The sequence below is a fragment of the Herpailurus yagouaroundi genome, unplaced genomic scaffold, assembly GCF_014898765.1.
Source record: "Herpailurus yagouaroundi ecotype Mexico unplaced genomic scaffold, PumYag 190, whole genome shotgun sequence".
Classification (NCBI taxonomy): domain Eukaryota; kingdom Metazoa; phylum Chordata; class Mammalia; order Carnivora; family Felidae; genus Herpailurus; species Herpailurus yagouaroundi.
Genome location: NW_024412421.1, coordinates 24129959 through 24147658, shown reverse-complemented (window position 1 = coordinate 24147658; position 17700 = coordinate 24129959). Strand labels below are relative to the sequence as shown.

General features: G+C 48.4%; 1 long non-coding RNA gene across 5 annotated transcripts in view; it reads right to left on the bottom strand.

The window, feature by feature from the left end:
- The window catches only part of LOC121009762 (uncharacterized), a 22892-nt gene extending 10084 nt beyond the window's left edge, over positions 1-12808 (bottom strand). Inside the window, exons 1-5 of one of the 5 annotated variants that reach the window (XR_005780821.1) lie at positions 12654-12808; positions 11904-12043; positions 9006-9162; positions 488-613; positions 149-393 (exon numbers count right to left, since the gene is read on the bottom strand). This is a non-coding gene — a long non-coding RNA (uncharacterized LOC121009762). The remainder of the gene's footprint in view (positions 1-148; positions 394-487; positions 614-9005; positions 9163-11903; positions 12044-12653) is intronic. The other 4 variants (XR_005780820.1, XR_005780822.1, XR_005780819.1 and 1 more) reach the window with 4 other exon arrangements.
- Positions 12809-17700: the final 4892 nt, after the last annotated feature.

Below are 17700 nucleotides of genomic sequence, written 5' to 3'. Positions count from 1 at the left end.
GAAGCCGTCTTAGAGCTTCTGGAATGGAAAGAGTCCTGGAATTCCTGACTTGGTCCACTGGGACAGTCTTGAGAGTTGCTCAAGTGACATCAGCTCAGAAGCCTGCACCCAAGGGTCTATTCTTTAAAGGCTAGAAGGTTTGGAGTACCTGGTACAGTCCTTTATCATGAGGCTGTAGACTGCCCTTTGTCACTGAAAACACAAACTGCAGCCTGCCCCTTAGAGCAGAACCTTCAGGGAAGCATCAAACGACAACATCTGTGAGGTGGCAAAGACGGCTCGGCTGTACCTACTTTCTTACTCTCACCAATATCATCAGAATGGAGGAGAGTAGACATCTCTATCTGGGTACAGCACAGAACTCGTTCCTGAGACTTTAGATGGGTGCTTCCCCTGAGGGAAAAAAACATACGGGCAGTGAGGGCACTGACAAATCTCCAGGGACTTCCCACAAAACACAAACACGCACATTTTCTAAAATACTTACATTAACATCGCATCCATGTAAGCTTCACTTCAGGAAGGCGGAACGGGTCTTCTGATCTGACAACCCCTCTGTGCGAATCTTACAACAGTAACACATCACACAAACCTCATTATTTCCAGCAGCTCTCTTTTAATAAGGAGCAAAAACAAATCTTTTGTGATTCTCCGGGATTCCTCTGGGGCATCTCAAACATCACTGTAGGTTGGAAAGATATCCTGAAAGTACCCTTTCATTCCCGCCACCCCTGTATATTTATTAAATTATTTGGTGAGGCAAAATCTAAAGAGTTGTCAGAAGAGATTTGGACACTTGATTAACCTGTATCACAGGTGCCCGAGAAAAAAACCTTTGGTTACACATGTAATTAAGTGGTAACATTTAAAAGTAAACAGATCCAAGAGAATTAGAAGACACACAAAAACTTGCACACAGTGTTCACAGCAGCGTTATTCATAATAATCAAAGAGTGGAAGCAAGTCTAATGACCATCAACTGATGGATAAACAAAATACGGTTATATCCATACAATGGGATATTAATTGCCCACAAAATGCAATGAAGTACTGATATGTGCTACAATATGGATGAACCTTGAAAACATTAAGTAAAAGAGGCCAGACAAAAAAAGGCCACATATCGTGTGACTCCATGTATATTATATGTTCATGACAGGCAAATCCATTGAGACCAGAGGTAGATTAATGGTGGCCTAGGCGGGGGGGTGGGAGGGGCAGGGGTGAGAGGTAAGGGGGAGTGACTGCTTATATCAGGAATTGGGGATTCTTTAGGGCCTTAACAAATGGGAATTAGGAATTCTACCTGGAATCAGGCAGAATTAGATGGTGGGGATGGTTGCACAGCTTAATAATAAAAACCACTAACCAATACTCTTTTCAAAGGTGAATAATATCTTAGTTTTCTTTAAAAAAAAAAAAAGCCTGTGCAAGATATGGATTGTAAAATAAATAAGCAAAATAAACAGGAAAGTATACATATGGCATGTTCATAAGTGATGAGTTTTGTTCTTTGTGTTTTAAAATCACCTATTCTAGGACATGACAAATTCAACATAAGGCACCAAAAAGTGTCCTGATAAGACACAGAATCTCTGCTATCTAGAATAACCCTCCATATTGCAGGCAATTATCAGTAAATCAAGGAGGCAAGCCCATCAAACCTGAGCAAACTTTGCTAAAATACAATATATTTCATAGTTTCTTTTCCGATGCAGGTATTTTTTAAATAATATAAATGAAATTCACTTTCCAAACTTTATCCTCCATAGTGCCCTTTTTCACATTCTGGAACAAACTGACACTTTACTACAGGATAGGAGTCTGCAGGATCACAACTATTTTCATAATAATGTTAAAATATTATTTATGTTAATTTGCAATGTGTTCACCATTGCTACTGCAAATGAATCGATAAATATTTAATACAAACGTCTGTCTCAATGTCTAATGTGGCAAGAATTGATAGTTTTAACCCACATAAACAAAAACTCTTTGGGTAATCCCAATAGGTTTTAAGCATGGAGAGGGAAAGATCGCATCTTAGAACATAGGGTTGAATGAAAAACAAAAAAAAAGAATAAGAAATGGTATAACAATACCATCTATGTGAATTAAACGAGCTTATACACAAGATAGCAATGATGTTTTGTTAGAGCATTCAAAAAAAGAAAAGACCAAAGACATTCCAGAAGGACAGCATCCTGGGAGAGGGAGGAATGACCATGGGAAATTTCATCCAAAGGAATTAAAACACCAAGAGAAGGACCTTGCACAGACCACAGATAATGATCTGCCAAGAACTGAGGAGTGCTCCCACACCCCCCACCCAAAGGAAAACACCTGTGGGCTCTCCCACCCAGCGGCAGCTGCCCAGGACAGAGTGGACACCACAAAGAGACAGACCCTCTCACAGGCTCCCGGCACCATCTCCCTTCCCGGAGATGCCGCACCTGGAGGATTTTCTCCAGCAAATCCAGGCATGGTAAAGGAACAAAGGAGCATGGGTGGCCTAGGATAGGGAAGGCCAGTGGAGGTTGGTAGATCACTCAGGAGCAATGCAACCATCTTTATTATGTTCAGACCACCCACACTGACCAAATAGTTTGTTCAGTTGCAGGGATGAGGGTGGGAGGGCTGGGGGAGGGAGGGAAGGTGCAGGAAGCATATGTCATCCTGTTCAGTGGGCATTTTTGACATGCATAAGCTAGAGTGCCATGGTGCCCATTTGGGGAGGTGGTGGGGGTTAGGAAAAAGGAACCCAGCAGAGACACAAAGAATCCTGACTGGAGGGCCAAAGGCTGAGAGAACAAAGTTCTTCGGGAGGCACAGAATGATCCCCAAGTTCAGGGCCACAGACATGTATGTACCAAAGAGGGCATGCTCCATCATGTGAAACCAACAACAGAAATATCAGTGATCAACACCAAGTGAGGAGCTGGTTTCTGCCTAACCGGCGTGCTGACCGGGAGGAAACTTGCCCCTTGCCAAAGAAGCACATCCCACTGTCATGCAGCTTGGTTATGAAGTCTGCCGTTGTTCCCACAACTATTCTTTGGAGCATTCGGTATGGGTGGTGAGTCTGCACCCACACTGGGGTCATTGAGTGAAGAACCAAAGCAGACCCATCCATGCCCGCCTGGGGCTCCCAGTCTGATGAGATGGCAAATAAACACTTGGCTGTTCTTGCCTCCTTGAGTCCCATACAAAATGCCTCAACTCATCCTATTCATCCCACTGAATTTAAGATGGCTCCTTCCCTCCGTCTGCACTTGCTCTCCTCAACCTCAGCCTCTTCCCAACGCTAAATGAAAACACACGGCCTCCTCCTTCCAAAAATTATGAAGAATTTCAAGACAATGACAGCAGAGCATTAAACCAAGCAGAGGCTGCAAGTCCCTGAAGCCAGCCTGCCCACCCCCATGGGACAAAGAGAGAGAAACGAACTGGCAACCACTAAGGCAGGGCAGGGCAGGACAGGCCGACAGCACCCAGTTCTGGTCAGTGGGGCAGCGGCTCGTCAGCTTGTCTTGCCATGAGGAGGGGATTGGCTCTCACCACCAATGGCTCCAATAGGACCCAGAATCTCACCAATTCCCCTTAAAAGGGATAGCTAAAATTTGTTAGAGCAGAAATTGCAAACAGAACTTAAAGGTTAAAGAAAAAGCAAGGTTTCTGAATGGTAGTTTTAAAACCCAAAGTAAAATTCTGAAGAGTTCTTCCCAATGACAAAACTAGGCTCTAAATCACAAAAGCCCAAGCAGCCCACCCTGGCTGTGGCAGCTGGGGACAGGGCCACGTGTCTCCTGGGGGTGGGGGGTTACTGTCAGCTCACAGAAAGGAAAAGCTGATGGGGTGCCAGCTGCCTCCTGGAGTCACAGCCTAGAGGTGAGAGTCTTTGTCTCTCTCCAAAGGTGGCCTCTGTGACTCCTGGGAAGGGGGCTGCTGCTAACGACTCCCTTTCCAGGGTGACTTTCCTTGGCCTCTGGTTTTGGGAAAATCACTGAAGTCAGTCACACTCTTCAGAAAACAGGATATTTCAACAAAGACTAAGCAGCTGAAACCATAGCTGGCTTAAAGGGTAAGGAGATGAAGAGTCACAGGCAAGAGAAATTGGCCCAAAAAGGTGAGGAGGCTACAAAAGTTCTGGAGAGTTAACACCTGCCAGCACCCCTCCGCCAAGGAGACTGGACAGAGTCTGTGCATTCACACCCCCGATTCCTTGTGCCATTTACCAAGGCTCCCAGCAATACCCCCAGAATCCAATGCGCCACAAGTCAGAAAGCAGCTGAAGCCCAGGATGAGAAAATACAAAGTCAGATGATAATGTCAGATCACAATCATCCCAGGACAAAATACTGCCCACAATGGCTGGAGAGGGGCAACCCTTTCTGTTCTAAAAGGAGAGGGGGGCATCACTATGCCATAGCAGGAAGAACTGGAAATATGTATGGCCCAAAAGCTACCACAAAAATTGAGAAGAACATCACACAAGCCTTCAGAAGGCCACCAGCAACAAGTCAGGGCTCCGCAACACAGAGTCAGGAAGAAAGAGAGTGGTTTGAAAGAAATGCAGCCTTCCAATCCCAAGTGAGATCATGTGTCCAGTGGGCAAGAATTAGAAGAAAACATAAAGCGATGAAGGAGGCAGATGCTCCCAGAATTCAGTCAGTGCTCTCCTGGAACATGAAGGCAACACCATACAGGCCCTAACGAAGGCCATGGGCAACAAGCCACATTCATGCACAGACAGCTGATCAGGAAGGACAAAGAGCAGAAGCTGCTTGAGGAGGTGAAAATGGAACCAGCAGAAAATCCAAGACCTGGAGAAAAAAGTTTTAAAGCAGGAAAGGTCCTCTAAAATCTACGTTTGGGTTGATGGGGGGGTGGGAGGGAGGGGTGGGTGGGTGATGGGTACTGAGAAGGGCACCTTTTGGGATGAGCACTGGGTGTTGTATGGAAACCAATTTGACAATAAACTTCATATATTGAAAAAAAAATAAAAGATAAATAAATAAATAAATAAATAAATAAATAAATAAATAAATAAATAAAATTTACGTTTGTATTGTAAACAGGAGAGCCATGAACTCTCATTCACAGCACAGGATGTTAAAAGGGCTCTTGCCACAGAGAAGAGGGGACCTGCCAATTTGAGGTACATTTTAGGACAAACACACCAAGAAAGAGAGAGAGACTTCAACAAACAGTGTCCCTCAAAACAGCTCCAAGAAGTAAGCAGTCACCAGAAACTTCCTGGAAGGCGCCCTCAATGACCAGAGAGTTCCTCTGGCCCAGCCCCCAAAACAGGTGAGACCTGGCTCCCAGCACCAATAATAAGCCGACCCGTGGGGTCTTTCTCTTCTTCCCAAAGGAGCCCAGCCTGGACTTGGAAGCCACAACACCAATTCCTAGGGGTCATGTGGGCCCTCAATTTCATGGCATGCCTCCTAGCAGGCACAACTGTGGTCCCACCAATGAAGACAAAAAATCCTTCTCCTCTAAAGAGCTGGATGTCACAGGCCACCTGTCATTTCCACAATTTCCACGATTTCTAAGACTAAGATGCCCAGCCCACTGGGGAGACCACCATCCCACCCAGAAGGACCTCCTGTCCTTCTACCTTTGGTTCTTCTTAGACAGTAGCTACTGAGAAAACACAATCCACACTTTCCCCAAGTAAGAACTTCCTTTTGCCCAAAAGGGTACATGCAGACAACAATCTGAGGTTTAGGGTTTTAAAAATCTGTGTGACCACTATAAAGACCACTGCTCCACCTGTTTCTTCCCAGCACCAACAATGAGCCAAACCGTAAGATCCTCCTTGTCCCTCCCGGGGGCGGCTTAGCCTAGACTAGGGTCAAGGCCTGCTGAGCACACCCCCACACTTTGTCCTGTGCTCATCTGGGGCCTCAGCTCCTGACTCCCTATCTGTGCTGCGCCCAAACCCTTCACTTCCACAGGGAAGCACAGGAAAACCACTGTGTCTGTCAGTGTCCTAAAGGAACCAGCTCAGGGGCCATGAAGAGGGCCAATCCTGGGCTAACCCAGTCAGCACCGCCCCCTCCCACCAAGCCTCCTGGCTCTTCCAAATAAGAATGACGAGATTGTGGCCCCGCTGTGTGGATACTGGACACCCTCCAGCACCAGCTCTACTGTCCACACAGCAAATGGGAGGACTCCACACTGTTAAGACAATTTGCACCACAATCTTTGGTGCAGTTCGCCCGGCTTGAAGAGACTCCTTCTCAGAGGGGCCACCTGCAACTAACGTCAGACCTGATACCCCAGCCCCATGGTTGCCATGCCCATCTGGGAAATGGAATCTCCCACAGCTATGAGGACCCGCAGCATCAACTGGGTCTACACAATACAGCGTCCTGGTGCATGATTGAGAAATCCCAGGATAAGAGCCACATTGGCCCTGCAGAGGGCTGGCTCAATGTTTTTTGTGTTTTTGTTTTTGTTTTTTTTAATTTTTTTTTTAATTTTTTTTTTCAACGTTTATTTATTTTTGGGACAGAGAGAGACAGAGCATGAACGGGGGAGGAGCAGAGAGAGAGGGAGACACAGAATCGGAAACAGGCTCCAGGCTCTGAGCCATCAGCCCAGAGCCTGATGCGGGGCTCGAACTCACGGACTGCGAGATCGTGACCTGGCTGAAGTCGGATGCTTAACCGACTGCGCCACCCAGGCGCCCCTGGCTCAATGTTTTTAAAGCATCTAGCATCATTGCTGTGGTTCACAACACTTACCCAACCCTAGACATCTCTGTGTGTCACCTTTGTCATGGCACCACCACGGTGGTGTCACCAGGTGCTAGCTGGAATCCTTATCGTTGAGCTCACAGGACCAGCTGTGCAGACGATGGTCCAGGTCCACACAAAAGCCAAGGGGACTCAAATGGCCACACTCAGTGCTGTAGACATGCACCTCCAAGAGCCGGATTCTGTGTAGATTCTTATACTTGGGTTAAGTGACAAGATCCCCAAACCCCACTGGGCAGAGGAGAGACTCAGGCAAAAAACAGCCTCTGGTCCCCTTTGTCAGAGTCAATCCATCACCCAAGCATGCTGCAACCACAGCATTTCCAAACCTTGCTTCTGCTGTCTACTACCAGGCATCACAGTACCAACGATAAGATACCATTGTGCTGGCAAACCCACAGTGGAAGAACTGCCCAAAAGCAAGCTCCATGAGCATTCTGAAAAAAAAAAAAAAAAAAAAAAAAAGCTGCCAAAGTCTGGAGGAACATTCTTCTTCACTCCTGGGCAGTGACACAAGAATTCCTGGGGAGATGTTAGAGCAGACATACGAGGAGTTAAGCAAGAGAAGGAGAGCTGAACCTTATTCATCTATGGAGGAGGATTTATCCTTTAAAAGTCGGGAAGTCAAAACCCTCATCATAGACCGGATGCCTCCCGCCACAAGGGCACCCAGTGTAGGGTATTCTTAGACCACCTGCTAAACATTGCGGACGTCAAATGCTTCCAATTCTTCTACCATATCTGTTTCCTGCTGGGCCTTCTCCTTAAAACCCTTCTCTGGCCTTTCCCCTGAATGAGGAACTACCAATTTGAGGTTTGTGGTCTAAAAAAAGAAAAAAAATGTATTCACCACAAAAGATTACCTCAAGACCATGTTCTCCACAGAATGAACTGTTTAACTTTCATTATAGCCCAGGTTTCAACAGTAAATGACTGAGTGATTTATGTTGCATTTTAATGCTCTAAAAACCCTTTAAGTGAAAAGAAATACAATAAAAACCAAGTTCCAATCGATCCAGCTGCCCAGCCAGGTTAAGGAACCAGTCATTTATATCAAACGGGGCCAGGGCTTGGAAAGCCTGTGGTCCATCAACTTTGAAAAACCCTCTGTCAGGATGTCACTGGATCCCCCCCCCCCCAGACAGTGCATAGAAGTAGGCAGACACACTGAGATTCAGAAAATAACCTTGGTATATGAACTTCAGCACAGCCAGCCACTCACTGCCACTAACTGCGGGTTCATGGCATAGAAAGCTTTGCAAGGCAGAAATTCTCCCCCGGAGGCAGTCTGTCTCCCTCTCACCTCCCTGAGGACATTTAGCAACATCTGGAGACATTTTTGGTTGCCACAACCAGCCTCTCCTGGGGAAGAGCTACAGATGCTGCTGATCATTGTACAACACGCAGGACAGCCCCCACCCCCTGCGACAAAGAGTTATCCGGACCCAAATGTCAACAGTGCTGAGCCTGAGAAACTCTGGTCAGGAATGAAGATACTTGAACCCTCCGAGGCATCCAATCTTGAGTCATGACCCTTTGGGCATCTTAGCACGTAGACCCTGTGCTTGAGGGGGAAAGCTACTTATGCACGCAGACACAGACACAAGGTTTTGCAGCTTGGGAGGGGGTGGTTCACCAGTCCCTGACACCATTCAACATCCCCCTGCCCCAGTATCAGGCACCCAAAGATATTGAGGTCAGGTACTCTTCTTAGGGAGTATTCCTATTTTTTAAAATCCTTCTAAGTAAAAGAAACCCTGCTCTAAAGAACCTCTAGCACTTATTGTTCCATTTAAACCTAACAGCCATCTAATCAGATAGGATCACCATGTGACAGAGAAGGACACCGAGGTACAGAGAGGTGACACAGCCAGTAAGTGGCAGAACTGCAGGCATGGCCCAGGCTCAGGCTGCCAGCGCATACCGGGCACTCCAACACCAGTCTGGCTTTCCGCGGGGTTCACACTCCTCGGCCGCCCTCCTCTCGCTGGGAGGTGGTTGGCCAGCTGCCCTATCACACTGGCCTCAGCAGGGACAGCGGCTCCAGAGGACGGCATGGACATGGACACCTGGCATAGAGCAGAGGCGGTGCCCTCCCCGTGGCCACCGAGTTTGCGGGGAGAGGGACCCTGCTCCGACTCTCCCAAGTTGAAGGTCTGGGCGGGTGTTGCCCTGGGATCAGGCAGGACAGGAAGCCACGGTCTGGGTCAGATCCTTCTCATCTCTAACCACGCTCACCTGTGAACGTGGCCTTCCACACCAGCAGCCGATCCGTGGAGTCAGCAAGTCAGCTCCGAGACACATCACCTGTGCATCTGCGGCCACCAAAGCTGCCCACCCAGACTTCTACCAGGCCCGGCTCTGTGCTCCTCAGAGGCCCACAGCCAGCCAATATCTGGAAAATAATGAGTGATGGTGAGTCCTCGAAGTTTCCTCATTTTTCCTTCATTAAACCTCTCCTTGTTCCCCCAAAATGCCTCTGCTTTTGTTTCACAGCAAGAGGTTGCTCGGGGAGCTGCTGTTCAGGGACCTCCCCCAGCTGAGACTGTGCCCCAGGACTCATCCTCCATCCTCACTTCCGGACGGCCACTCTTCAGTCTCCCCGCCGGCTTCCTGTTGAAAACCACCCAGCGTAGCACCTTCGCATCCCTGGAGGCCTGTGACAAGCAGGAAACTGCATCCAAGCAAACTGTCTTCACAGGCACATTTTTCTCAGTTTGCAAATACACATCCTCAAATCTAAAACTTCTGTTTCAGAAAACAACAGCCAGCCCAATTTAACAGACATTACCCATTTGCTGAGTGTGTACAATACAGCCCACATCTGCACCCTGTTTGGCTCATCTCTTAAGAGGCCCCAGCTCCTTCCCTTGACTGGCTATCTCATCACCGACCAGTCATGCACAGGCGGCTTCTGGGAAGGGGATGGGAAATGCCCAGTTCAGGACCAATCCCCACAGCAGGAGACAGTGGCTCTTCTGGATTCTGGTCCCCTAAGGGCACTGTCTGAGGCCACAAAGCATGGATGGCCCACACAGCAGCACTACAGCCCGGCATGATTTGGGGGATGCTCTGCATCCTGGAACAGGCTGGAAGCTGTGGACCCAGCCATTTGGTGGAGAGGAAATAGGCCCAGAGAGGTGAAGTGAATGTGTCAAGATCACACAGATACTCAGTGTGTCAAAGCGCATCCTTGGCCCCAGGGCCTTAGTGTATTTGTGAGCTGGTGGCATCAACAGAACCTTCTTACTTTTCATTCCTCGAGAACAGGCTGTGTAGACGAGGGTCTTCTTCCAGCACATTCAGCCCAGCTAAGAGGAGCCAGGCCAAGTGCGCTAGTGTTAACTTGTGGGCATCCTGCCACTGGGATCAGCATTTCTGCTCCAGACGGAGAGGACTAGGGCACCAGAAGTGGGGACCTAGGTGGGGCCAGAGCGCCCCCTGCTGTCTAATTGCTAAGCGACCCAAGCCTCACGTCTGCCTCCCTGATTTCTTGTGCTCCCTGCCCAGGAAAGTTGAGGGCTGAGTTCAGGGTACACTCCCTCCTGGGGAGTTTCTCATTTCATTCTAGACAACCCGGGGGAGTCCCCAGGCTCCCTGGTAGCGGAGTCATGCCCACCATGCTTTTCTGTTTCTCCCTTGCTGCACCCCTGAATGTGTCCAGTCAGCATCACATATTGAGGGCTTTCTGCGGCCCAGCCACTGGGTCTGGTACTTTAAGAACCAGAAATGACAAGCCATTGTTCCAGAAACCCCACCACCACCCCTGTGGAGTCTCTGGAATGAGGCAGATAACCAAGGAAAACAGTGAAGCAAAGATCTGACAGCGGTTGAGAGCCAAGGGATGGAGAACCGACCAAGTACCAAGGAAACGGGTCAGAGGGGCTCTAATGGCGGATGTGGTGAGTCTAAAGAGGAAACAAAAGCAGACAGACATGGAGAGAGGGGAAAGGCATTTCTGGGGGCAGGCACAGACACAGCCAACGCTCCTCCTCACTTGTCCCAACTGCTTCCCCTTCCTCCCGCTCTTCCTCCCAACTCACCATGGGTCATGGAGGCTGTCCACCTCAAGAATCCCCCCACCTCTCCTGACTGGCCTCTCTGGCCAGGTCCGTGTCTGCTGGGATTCCTATGACCCTCTCAGCCGTTTTACCTTGGCCCTGCTGATGAACACGTGGTTTCCTGAACCCTACACAAAAGCCTGTCTGCAATCTGGACCCTGGAGAATTCGATACATGGGACAAATTTCTTACGCAGGGGATTCAGTAAAGTCTAAATCATCCTTTGCCCCTAAGAAAGGGAAATCGTCCCAGGGAAGCAGGAAAGGTGCAAAGGAGTCATGCTGAGGGAAGTTTCTCTACAAGTTAGGTGGAAGGAGCAAGTTCACTCTGCACCCCGTGCAAGACAAGAGGAAGTGGGCAGGAAGGGATAGGATCCCCATGGAGAGACGGAGTTAAGAAGCAAAGACTTGGAGCAGGAAGGCCCAGGAGAGGTCTGTGGGACATTGCAAGGAGGAGAATTTCCCAGGAGGCAGCTGTAGGGTTGGAAGCAGGAAAGGGACATAGTAAAAAGTGTGTTTATAAAGATTCCTAGGACAAACAGTGCCCAGTCTCTCTACAGCGGCTCTGATCAACCTGTACTCCAGGGGCGACTGGGTGACTCAGTTGGTTAAGCGTCCAGCTCTTGATTTCCACTTACACCATAGTCTCATGGTTTGTGGGATCGAGCCCCAAGTCAGGCTCTGCACAGACAGCATGGAGCCTGCTTGGGATTCTCTCTCTCTCCTTCTCTCTCTGCATCTCTGTCTGTCTCTCTCTCTTTCTCTCTCAAGCTAAATAAATAAACTTTAAAAAAATGTTTTTCAACCTGCCCTCCAGCTGGGAAGGGTGGGGACAGCTTGAGATCACCAGCATTTAGCAGAGCCTTGGCCCTTGAAGGCATCCTGCAAATGACCGTCTCCATGGGATGCCAGTCTTTAACCCAAAGGCCATTTAATACTCAAGGTCCAGATCAGAACAGGAAATAGAAGGCCTACTTTTGTGACCTTAAGCTTGTTACAGCACAGAATGGGAACAATAATAAAACCTCCCTCATAAGGTTACAGTGAGAATTGTCTGTGATAATACACAGTCCTACCTGGCATCTAGTGGCTGCTTGAAATCACGACGACGATGTTCTACTTCTTAAAACCTGCTCTTCCCAGGGCTTCGGGGACTTTACACCGGTTTAGTAGCCTCTGCAGCCGCTTGACTTGCTCCCTCAATCTCCTGTTTTCCCTAATGAAATGGTAGCCTTTGTGAATACTGTACACACGTGAAAGCACTTTACATATGCAAGGCATTTAATCCTACAATGGTGCTTTGAAAACAGGTTCTATTCCTTCCCGATTTAAAGACTAAAGTCAAGGAAACTCCAGGACAGAGCTCCCACGTGCACACACCAGGGGTCCGAATGGACTGGGGTTACTGGATCAAACGCCCCTCCCCTGAGCACGCTTTCACATGGCCCCACAGTGAGACTGCCTGGGACTCTGCCTGGGCTCCTTCAGGACCCTGGAGCCACGCTTTCTTCCTCCATAGCCCCTCCTCTGGCTGCTGTGGGAACCCATCTCACTCTGCTTTGAGCCTCCATCTTCTCCTTTGATCAACAGACCCACATTTCCAAAGGCCAGTGAAATATATGCACATGGATATCTGTCTTCCCCTAAAACCCAACCAGCTCCAAGCTCCTGACCCTGTCCTCCAGCCTCAGCCTCAGGCACCTCCAAGAAAGCACTAGGTTCCTTCTATCCAGAAGTCTAGTTCTCATCCAGTAGGGGTCCTGGAGAGCAGCAACCTGTCCTCAGAGGCCACTCACAGACCCTAGCAGAGCAAATGTCGGACTCACCCATCTCAAACCAGTCAGCCCTCCCAGCTCCTCTCTTGTGGCTCACAGCGCCACCTTTCCTCCCATCCTCTGAGACCGAAGCTGTCCCCTGGACCCATCCCTCTCCAGCAGCCTTCTCACTCCCCCAACAGTCCTTTAGCCTGGAAACTGTCTCCCAACTGCCTCTCGGATTGTTCCCTTCCCCAACATTCCAACTGACCAACCGGTCATCCGCTCATCCGCACCCCCCAACCCCCTTGAGTCTTGACCACAGTCTGGCTTCTGTCAGAATCAATTCCCAGTGTGCATCTTACCCAGTGGATCATAAACTCCTTGGGAACAGGAACTGGCTCTACTTATTTTCCATCCCCACGAAACTGATTGCCCTGGCACACAAAACCATTAATCTATTTTAAGTAAATAAATTTGGGGATTTACTTAAATCAGAAAGTGTCTGATTCAGAGGGAGCATTTGATTAAAAAATAGTCTCGGGGCACCTGGGTGGTTCAGTCAGTTAAGCATCCAACCTCAGCTCAGGTCATGATCTCACAGCTCATGAGTTCAAGCCCCACGTCGGGCTCTGTGCTGACAGCTCAGAGCCTGGAGCCTGCTTCAGATTCTGTGTCTCCCTCTTTCTCTGCCGCTCCACAGCACGTGAGCACAAGCGCTCTCTCTCTCTCAAAAATATACATTGAAAAAAAATTTTTTTAATTAGCCTGCAAGTTCTATATACTTCCTGACACAGAAACATGAAATTGCCCATACCCACAACCCAGGTCACCATGCCCCTTGTCATGCAGACATCACACCTACCCTGTCTTTATTGATTCATTTGTTTATTCTGTTTGAGCACTGACTGGTCACTCAAATATTTCTTGAGCAGAATGAATAAAAGAGATGTTAAAGTTCACCTGATCCAGGGGAATACTAGAAACACCCAGGGAGTTTGTTAAAAATACAACCCCTAGCCCCATTTCTAAGATTTACCAAATCAGAATCTCTGGAGGAAGACCCAAGGGCTTTCACTTTTATTCATTTGTTTTTAATTTTTCATTTTTTCTCTTAATTTTTAGACTTAGAAAATAGTTTGAAAATAAAAAGTTCCCACATACCCTTCAATGTTAACATTTACGTCACTGCTAACGCAATGATCGAGACAAGGAAATTAACATAGATATGTTTAACTAATCTACAGACTTCATTCAGATTTACCAGCTGCTCACTAATATCTTTTTACGTGTTCCAGGCGCCAATCCAAGTTACCATCCGGCACTCGGGGGGTTTAATTTACATATCTCTCCTTATGATCGTGCGTGCTTATATATGTTTTCATATGTTTGAGGACCATTTTAATTTGTGCATTGTGTGTGAATTGTCTCTTTGAGTCTTTTCTCATTTTTCTTTCAGATCATTCATCCTCTGTCACTCAATTTTCAAGAGTTCTCTACGTATTAGGGATTTTAGCTCTAAGTCTTTGTAGCAAAGCCCTTAGTTTTACATGTTGTGATTATTTTCTCCCAATTTTTTAGTTGTCTTTTGACTTTGTATATGGTGTGTTCTGCCGTGTCCAACTTACCAATGATTCATTTAATTGCCTCTGGATTCAGAGTCACGGTTTAAAATCCTTTCCTTACACTGAGGTCAAGTGGAATTTACCCAGGCTTTTTGTTCTTCCCTTTAGTACTTACTATGGTTTCCTTTTTTACATTTAAATTAATGATCCACTTGAGTGTATTTTTCCATAGGATGTGTGCTACGAATTTAGTTTTATCTTTTGAAATGACTCCCCAGTTTCCCAGCACCATTTATTGAAGAGTCTATCATTGCCTCTGAGATTGGGGAGGCCACCTTTGTCATACATGACGTTTCCATTTGCGTTCAGGTTTATTTCAGTTCTATTCTCTTCTATTGGTCTATCCACTCATGTGCCACAGCCCCACTGCTTTAATTACAGAGGCTTTATGGTTTGTTTCAATGTCCAGTGAATGAGACATTAAAAGACCTTCTTTCTTTTCAATGTTTCAGTGTTTCCCTGGATATTCTAGCAGGTTTATTTTTCATATGAACTTCACTATCAACAAACCATTTGTCCCTCGAAACAGCTCCAAGAAGTAAACAGGCACCAGAAACTTCCTAAAAGACACCCTCAGTAGTCAGAGAGTTCCTCGGGCCCAACCATCAAAACAGGTGAGAGCTGGCTCCCAGCACCAATAGTAAGCCAGCCTGTGGGGTCTTATTCTTGCCGGAGGAGCTCAACCTGGATTGGAGGCCCCAAAACCAGTTCCTAGGAGTCATTTGGGGCCTCAAGTGCATGGCATGCCTCCTATCAGACACAGCTGGGGTCCCACCAAGCCATGCAAGAAATCCTTCTCCTCTAAAGAGCTGGATGTCACAGACTACAGTCATCTCCATGATTTCATGATCACAACAAAACAAAGATGCCCACTCCACCAAGGAGCCCACAGCCCCACCCAAGAGGACCTCCTGTGCCCCCCCACCCCCATGCTTCCACATACAGTTCCATTAGACCCACCGAGAAGACACAATCTCTGCTTCCCCTGAGTAAGAACTTCCTTTTGCCCAAGAGGGTACATGCAGACAACAATCTGAGGTTTGGGTTTTCAGAAACAGTCGACCACTATAAAGATCACTGCCTACACCGTTTCCTTGTATAGAATGACCTTCTTAGTTCAGCTCCTCCCAGCCCTAGAAGTAACTTCGAAATTTATAATGAATTTAACGCTATAAAGAAGTACTTTCTGTAGATGGACAGCAAGCATTCCACAGTTATTCTGATGTGCAGCCGGGTTTGAGAACCAGGGAAATATAACCGACGGGATCAGGATGTGGTGACTCTGGGGACTGCTGCCACTCTCTCGCAGGAGCCCTTGAGAACAGCTGGACCCTTCACGCCAGCAGTGAGGAGGGGAGCTCAGCAATGCCAGAAAAGGTCCTCCAGTTCACAGTGGTCAAACGATCAGTGATGAGTAACAGTGACCACAGCTGCCTCTCCATGCTAGGTGGATACGCACACTCTAGAACAATATCTTCCTTCAATCTTCCGGCAGCCCAGCAAAGTAGATTCGGGTATGATCACCATTTTATGGGAACAGAGAGGTTAAGACAACCAATCATGGCCGACCTGGAGATGAGCAGAGCCACCTGACTCTGGCAGCTGTGCACGACTGTTTCCAAGACCTGGTCTTCTAAGGGCAGTACAAGAAATAGAATGGCCCTAGCCCTGGGGATTTATGGGATGCTAGTATCCCAGAATAAGCTGGAAGGGGACTGAACCTGTTGCTTCACAGAGGAGAAACAACCCCAGAAAGTGAAGACAGTTTCTTCAGATCACAAAGCCAGTCAATGTCAAAGCAGAAACCGGAGTCCAGGTCTCATAGGCAAGGTGCTTGGCATCTGTTATAAAGCAGTTAGGTGTTAGAGGCAATGCAAGGCTGCCCCCTGGAGGAAGGGCCAGAAACCTGCAGGCACCCCTTCCCAAGACCCTGGGCTGCTTCACTTTGCATGCTGGTAGATTTGGAGACACTGCCCCTCCAGGGATGGGGTCTCCTTTCTTTACTAGTGCCCCCCTGCAGAATCCCCAGGACCCTGTCAATGAAGTCCTATCAGGGGCCCAGTACACACAAAGCAGTTTTTCCTATCACTGCACCCCTGAAATCACGGACTCAAGAAACACCTTGAGGGAATGGATTTCACGTGAGAGGCACTGCGGTGGGTACAGTGGGGACAGAATCTGAGAAAATAAACCTGTCAGTCTCCTCAGAGGTTATGACTTGTTGGGTGTCCCAAACACAACCTGTGGTGAGCAGAGAGCTGGAGTGAAACAGAGGGGAAGATCAAATACCAACTCGTGGGCTCTTGGCAGGCATCCTGTCTGAGCTAAGAGTGAAGAGGCCAAGATTTCAGTAATGAAGAAGTCAGTAAGAAGGTCCTGGGGAAAGAGAGAAGGCAGGGCCTCCCCTCACATTCCCTGGTGCCTGCTTTTCCTCTCAGCTCCTCACACCCTGGCCACCCCCCATCCTAGGGCGTCTCCAACACTGACTCCTTCCAATGTGCCCCCACCCCCCACTGCACCTGCCTCTCCTCTCAGGCCCTCTCCTCTCAGGCCCTGTCAATAAGCTAAAACTAGTTCTTCTGTACTTGCTGCAGAGGACCCAGAAAATTTTCAAACCAATCTCTGCTCCCAAAGAAAGAGAAATCGCCTGAAGGAAAGAGCAAAGGTTGGGAAGAAGTGACAGAGAGAGAGAGAAACATCTCTGCTAGTTCCAGGCCACTGTGCAGGAGTAGCCCAGGAAGATTAGGATGAGCACACAGAAAGGGAGGAAGGCAGGAAGGCCCTGGATGGTTCTGCAGGACAGTCTGTCTGGTCTGGCTGGGAGGCTGAGGGTCAGCCTTATCACTGCAGGGCCCCGATGGCTATTTCCCCTAATGGGCAGTGAGGAACCACTCAAGATTGAGTAACAGGACGCCCTGCAAAATGTGTTTAGAGAGATTCCTGGAACAAACCGTGTCCTGCCCTCTGCACAGCGGGAGCTCGGGTTTCACAGCTCTGACAGCGCCTGAGAACCCCTCCAGCTGGGGGGGGGGGGGGGGGCCTGCCCGTCCTGCAGCCAAGTCTCCACCTCCAATTCTTGGGGCAGAATTTGTGCCACCCAGGATGAAAGGGAGGGGAAGCCACAAAGTCAAAGTTGGGTAGAGGCTGAGAGAAAACCAAAGCCAAGCCGCTGACTGTCCGTGCACTGCTGTTTGCTCAATGCACACTCTCCCTCCAGCTCGGAGTCTGGGCGGCAGATGGTAGCAGAAGGTGGCTTGGGGTGGGGCGCAGTGTCCCCCCAACCCATCCTTCTGAATGTGGGGTACTTAGGGTTGGCTCAGATCCTGTCCCTAGATGGCAGAACACCCAGTCAAAGGAGGAGGCAGGACTAACACATAGGAAACAGCTGAAAACAACCTCAAACCACAGGATGTGCTACAGGCACTTCGTGCCCTAGGAAATCCGGGCAGCAAGAAGGAATCAGTGTGAACTGTGGTACCAGAGACAGCCTGAAA